Source organism: Arachis hypogaea, chromosome 4, assembly GCF_003086295.3.
Source record: "Arachis hypogaea cultivar Tifrunner chromosome 4, arahy.Tifrunner.gnm2.J5K5, whole genome shotgun sequence".
In the NCBI taxonomy this organism is placed as follows: Eukaryota; Viridiplantae; Streptophyta; class Magnoliopsida; order Fabales; family Fabaceae; genus Arachis; species Arachis hypogaea.
The window spans coordinates 51,392,138-51,398,845 of NC_092039.1; the positions used below are offsets into that span (position 1 = coordinate 51,392,138).

Here is a 6,708-nt window from a genome sequence, read left to right on the forward strand (position 1 = left end):
TTCAAAAATACTTGCTAACAATTAATGATTTGATTCAACATTTCAAGTATGTTGCCTTTTCTGTTGAGAAAGGTTTAATGTCTGAATCATATCTTTTAAATTTCTTGTTAGCCAAGTCATTAATTTTAAAAATCAAATCTTTTTAAATTATTTTTCAATCATATCTTTTCAATCATATCTTTTCAAAACCATAACTTTTCAATTATATCTTTTTGATTTCTACTTTCAAAAATCTTTTTCAAAAATCACTTTATTTCTTTCCCAATCTTAGTTTTCGAAAATCATTAATCAATTTTTCAAAATTTCTTTTAATTATTTTAAAATCTTTTACTTTATTTTCGAAAAAATTCTTCCCCTCTTCTCACATCCTTCTATTTATGGACTAGCACTCCTCCTCAATGCACAATTCGAACTCTATCCCTCTTGATAAGTTCGAATTCTTCTACCTCCTCCTTCTATTCTTCTTTTCCTCTGACACCTCAAGGAATCTCTATACTTTGACATAGAGGATTCCATATTTTCTTGTTCTCTTATCTTTCATATGAGCAGGAGCAAAGACAAAAGCATTCTTGTTGAGGCTGACCCTGAACCTGAAAGGACCTTGAAGCGAAAGCTAAAAGAAGCTAAAGCATTACTCTCTGTAGAGGACCTAACAGAAATCTTCAAACAAGAAGAAGACATGGCAGCCGAAAACAACAACAATGCCAACAATGCAAGGAAGGTACTGGGTGACTTTACTGCACCTAGTCCCGACTTCTATGGGAGAAGCATCTCTATCCCTGCCATTGGAGCAAACAACTTTGAGCTTAAGCCTCAATTAGTTTCTCTAATGTAACAGAATTGCAAGTTCCATGGACTTCCATTGGAAGATCCTCATCAGTTTTTAGCTGAATTCTTGCAAATCTGTGACATTGTCAAGACCAATGGGGTTGACCCTGAGGTCTACAGACTTATACTATTCCCTTTTGCTGTAAGAGACAGAGCTAGGATATGGTTGGACTCACAACCTAAAGAAAGCCTGAACTCTTGGGAAAAGCTAGTCAATGCCTTCTTGGCAAAGTTCTTTCCACCTCAAAATTGAGTAAGCTTAGAGTGGAAGTCCAAACCTTCAGACAGAAGGAAGGTGAATCCCTCTATGAAGCTTGGGAAAGATAAAAAATATTGATCAGAAAGTGTCCTTCTGACATGCTTTCTGAATAGAGCATCATAGATATCTTCTATGATGGTCTGTCTGAACTGTCCAAGATGTCATTGGACAACTCTGCTGGAGGATCTCTTCATCTGAAGAAGACGCTTGCAGAAGCTCAAGAACTCATTGAAATGGTTGCAAATAACCAATTCATGTACACTTCTGAAAGGAATCCTGTGAACAATGGGACGAATCAGAAGAAAGGAGTTCTTGAGATTGATACTCTGAATGCCATATTGGCTCAGAACAAAATATTGACTCAGCAAGTCAATATGATTTCTCAAAGTCTGTCTGGAATGCAAGCTGCACCAGGCAGTACTAAGGACACTTCATCTGAAGAAGAAGCTTATGATCCTAAGAACCCATCAATGGAAGAGGTGAATTACATGGGAGAACCCTATGGAAACACCTATAATCCTTCATGGAGAAATCATCCAAATCTTTCATGGAAGGATCAACAGAGACCTCAACAAGGTTTCAACAACAATAATAGTGGAAGAAACAGGTTTAGCAATGGCAAGCCTTTTCCATCATCTTCTCAGCAACAGACAGAGAATTCTAAGCAAAGCCACTCTGACTTAGCAACCATGGTCTCTGATCTAATCAAAACCACTCAAAGGTTTATGACTGAAACAAGGTCCTCCATTAGAAACTTGGAGGCACAAGTGGGTCAGCTGAGTAAGAAAGTTACTGAACTCCCTCGTAGTACTCTTCCAAGCAATACAGAAGAGAATCCAAAAGGAGAGTGTAAGGCCATCAACATGGCTGAATTTGGAGAGGAGAAAGAGGCTGTGATCGCCACTGAAGAAGACCTCAATGGACGTCCACTGGCCTCCAATGAGTTCCCTAATGAGGAACCATGGGAATCTGAGGCTCACACTGAGACCATAAAGATTCCATTGGATTTACTTCTGCCATTCATGAGCTCTGATGAGTATTCTTCCTCTGAAGAGGACGAAGATGTCACTGAGGAGCAAGTTGCTAAGTATCTTTGAGCAATCATGAAGCTAAATGACAAGTTATTTGGTAATGAGACTTGGGAGGATGAACCCCCTTTGCTCACCAAAGAACTGGATGACTTGACTAGGAAGAGATTACCTCAAAAGAGACAGGACCCTAGAAAGTTCTCAATACCTTGTACAGTAGGCACCATGACCTTCAAGAAGGCTCTGTGTGACCTAGGGTCAAGCATAAACCTCATGCCTCTTTCTGTAATGGAGAAGCTAGGGATCTTTGAGATACAAGCTGCAAGAATCTCACTAGAGATGGCAGACAATTCAAGAAAACAAGCTTATGGACTTGTAGAGGATGTTCTGGTAAATATTGAAGACCATTACATCCCTGCTGATTTCATAGTCCTAGAGACTGGGAAGTGCATGGATGAATCCATCATCCTTGGCAGACCCTTCCTAGCCACAGCAAAGGCTGTGATTGATGTTGACAGAGGAGAATTGATCATTCAAGTGAATGAAGAATCCTTTGTGTTTAAGGCTCAAGGATATCCCTCTGTAACCATGGAGAGGAAGCATGAAGAGCTTCTCTCAAAACAGAGTCAAATAAAGCCCCTACAATCAAATTCTAAGTTTGGTGTTGGGAGGCCACAACCGAATTCTAAGTTTGGTGTTGAACCTCCACATTCAAACTCTAAGTTTGGTGTTCGGAGGTTCCAACATTGCTCTGAGTATCTGTGAGGCTCCATGAGAGCCCACTGTCAAGCTACTGACATTAAAGAAGCGCTTGTTGGGAGGCAACCCAATGCTATATTTATCTATTTTCCTTTTGTTATTTTATGTTTTCTGTAGGTTGATAATCATGTGAAGTCACAAAAACAATTGAAAAAGCAAAAACAGAATGAAAAATAGAATGAAAAACAACACACCCTAGAGGAAAAGCTTGCTGGCGTTTAAATGTCAGTAAGGGCAGCAAATGGGCGTTTAACACCCAGTCTAGTACCATTCTGGGCGTTTAACGCCAGAAAGGGCCACCAGAGGGCATTTAACGCCAGAAATGGGCAAGAAGCTGGCGTTAAACGCCAGAAAGGGGCAGCAGCCCGGCGTTTAACGCCAGGATTGGCAGAAAGGGCATTTTTACACGCCACTTGGTGCAGGGATGAGCTATCCTTGACACCTCAGGATCTGTGGACCCCGCAGGATCCCCACCTACCCCACCTACCTCACCATCCAAATTCAAACCACTTTACCTCCCAAACCCACCCATAATGGCCGAACCCTACCCCTCTCTCCACCCCTATATAAACCCTTCTTCACTCCTTCATTTTCACAGAACCTAAACACTACTTCTCCCCCTTGGCCGAACCACAAAGCCCCCTCCATTTCCTCTATTTCTTCTTCTTCTACTCTCTTCTTTCTTCTTTTGCTCGAGGACGAGCAAACCTTCTAAGTTTGGTGTGGTAAAAGCTAAAGCTTTTTGTTTTTTCGTAACCATTTATGGCATCTAAGGCCGGAGAAACCTCTAGAAAGAGGAAAGGGAAGGCAAAAGCTTCCACCTCCGAGTCATGGGAGATGGAGAGATTCATCTCAAGGGTGCATCAAGACCACTTCTATGAAGTTGTGGCCATGAAGAAGGTGATTCCCGAGGACCCTTTCAAACTCAAAAAGAGTGAATATCCGGAGATCCGACATGAGATCCAAAGAAGAGGTTGGGAAGTTTTTACCAACCCCATTCAACAAGTCGGAATCTTAATGGTTCAAGAGTTCTATGCCAATGCATGGATCACCAAGAACCATGATCAAAGTGTGAAACCAGACCCAAAGAATTGGCTTACAATGGTTCGGGGGAAATGCTTAGATTTTAGTCCAGAAAATGTAAGGTTGGCATTCAACTTGCCCATGATGCAAGGAGATGAACACCCCTACACTAGAAGGGTCAACTTTAATCAAAGGTTGGACCAAGTCTTCATAGACATTTGTGAAGAGGGCGCTCAATGGAAGAGAGATTCAAGAGGGAAGCCGGTTCAACTGAGAAGGCATGACCTCAAGCCCGTGGCTAGGGGATGGTTGGAGTTTATCCAACGCTCAATCATTCCCACTAGCAAGCGGTCCGAAGTTACTATAGACCGGGTTATCATGATTCATAGCATCATGATTGGAGAGAAAGTAGAAGTTCATGAGGTTATATCCCAAGAACTTTATAAGGTGGCGGACAAGTCCTCTACCTTGGCAAGGTTAGCCTTCCCTCATCTCATTTGTCACCTCTGTAATTCAGTTGGAATTAACATAGAGGGAGACATCCTCATTGATGAGGACAAGCCCATCACTAAGAAGAGGATGGAGCAAACAAGAGATCCCACTCATGGACATGAGGAAATTCCTCATCATGAAATCCCTGAGATGCCTCAAGGGATGCACTTTTCTCCACAAAACTATTGGGAGCAAATCAACACCTCCCTAGGAGAATTGAGTTCCAACATGGGACAACTAAGGGTGGAGCACCAAGAACATTCCATCCTCCTCCATGAAATTAGAGAAGATCAAAGAATCATGAGAGAGGAGCAACAAAGACAAGGAAGAGACATTGAGGAGCTCAAGCACTCCATAAGATCTTCAAGAGGAAGAACAAGCCGCCATCACTAAGGTGGACCCGTTCTTTAATCTCCTTGTTCTTTACTTTTCTGTTTTTCGAATTTTTATGCTTTATGTTTTATTTATGTTTGTGTCTTATGATCATTAGTGTCTTAGTGTCTATGCCTTAAAGTTATGAATGTCCTATGAATCCATCACCTTTCTTAAATGAAAAATGTTCTTAATTGAAAAAGAGAAGAATTGCATGAATTTCAAATTTTATAACAGATTAATTATTTTGATGTGGTGGTAATACTTTTGACTTCTGAATGTATGCTTGAACAGTGCATATGTCTTTTGAATTTGTTGTTCATGAATGTTAAAATTGTTGGCTCTTGAAAGAATGATGGAAAAAGAGAAATGTTACTGAGGATCTGAAAAATCATAAAAATGATTCTTGAAGCAAGAAAAAGTAGTGAATTCAAAAAAAAAAGAGCAAGCAGAAAAAGCCAATAGGCCTTTAAACCAAAAGGCAAGGGTAAAAATAAAAAGGATCCAAGGCTTTGAGCATTAGTGGATAGGAGGGCCTACAGGAAGAACATCCTGGCCTAAGTGGCTAAACCAAGCTATCCCTAACCATGTGCTTGTGGCGTGAAGGTGTCAAGTGAAAACTTGAGACTGAGCGGTTAAAGTCGTGATCCGAAGCAAAAAGAGTGTGCTTAAGAACCCTGGACACCTCTAATTGGGGACTCTAGCAAAGCTAAGTCATAATCTGAAAAGGTTCACCCAGTTATGTGTCTGTGGCATGGATGTATCCGGTAGTAATACTGGAAAACAGAGTGCTTTGGGCCACGGCCAAGACTCATGAAGTAGCTATGTGCAAGAATCAACATACTTAACTAGGAGAATCAATAACACTATCTGGATTCTGAGTTCCAATAGAAGCCAATGATTCTGAACTTCAAAGGATAAAAGTGAGATGCCAAAACTGTTCAGAGGCAAAAAGCTAAAAGCCCCGCTCATCTAATTAATACTGATCTTCATAGATATTTTTGGAATTCATTGTATATTCTCTTCTTTTTATCTTATTTGATTTTCAGTTGCTTGGGGACAAGCAACAATTTAAGTTTGGTGTTTGATGAGCGGATAATTTGTACGCTTTTTGGCATTATTTTTAGTATGTTTTTAGTATGATCTAGTTAGTTTTTAGTATATTTTTATTAGTTTTTAGTTAAAATTCAATTTTCTGGACTTTACTATGAGTTTGTGTGTTTTTCTGTGATTTCAGGTATTTTCTGGCTGAAATTGAGGGACCTGAGCCAAAATCTGATTCAGAGACTAAAAAGGACTGCAGATGCTGTTGGATTCTGACCTCCCTGCACTCGAAGTGGATTTTCTGGAGCTACAGAAGCCCAATTGGCGTGCTCTCAACGGCGTTGGAAAGTAGACATCCTGGGCTTTCCAGTAACATATGATAGTCTATACTTTGCCCAAGATTTGATGGCCCAAACCGGCGTTCAAAGTCACCATTAGAATTCCCAGCGTTAAACGCTGGAACTGGCACAAGGATGGGAGTTAAACGCCCAAACTGGCATGAAAGCTGGCGTTTAACTCCAAGAAGAGTCTCTACACGAAAATGCTTCAATGCTCAGCCCAAGCACACACCAAGTGGGCCCGGAAGTGGATTTTTATGTCATTTACTTATCTCTGTAAACCCTAGGCTACTAGTTCTCTATAAGTAGGACCTTTTACTATTGTATTTTCATCTTCTGATCTTTGGAATCTTTTGATCATTTTAGATCTTAGATCAGATCTTGGTTCTTCTGGTTCCCTCTCTGGGGCCGAAGCCAATGATCACTTTTGTTCTTATGTATTTTCAACGGTGGAGTTTCTACACACCATAGATTAAGGTGTGGAGCTCTGCTGTACCTCGAGTATTAATGCAATTACTATTGTTCTTCTATTCAATTCCGCTTGTTCTTGTTCCAAGATATCACT

General features: G+C 40.6%; 1 non-coding gene across 1 annotated transcript; it reads right to left on the minus strand.

Moving 5' to 3' along the window:
• Positions 1-1,083: 1,083 nt before the first annotated feature.
• LOC112798891 (small nucleolar RNA R71) lies at positions 1,084-1,191 on the minus strand. The gene has a single exon (XR_003200487.1). It is a non-coding gene; the product is annotated as a small nucleolar RNA R71 (small nucleolar RNA).
• Between the last annotated feature and the right edge of the window lie 5,517 nt (positions 1,192-6,708).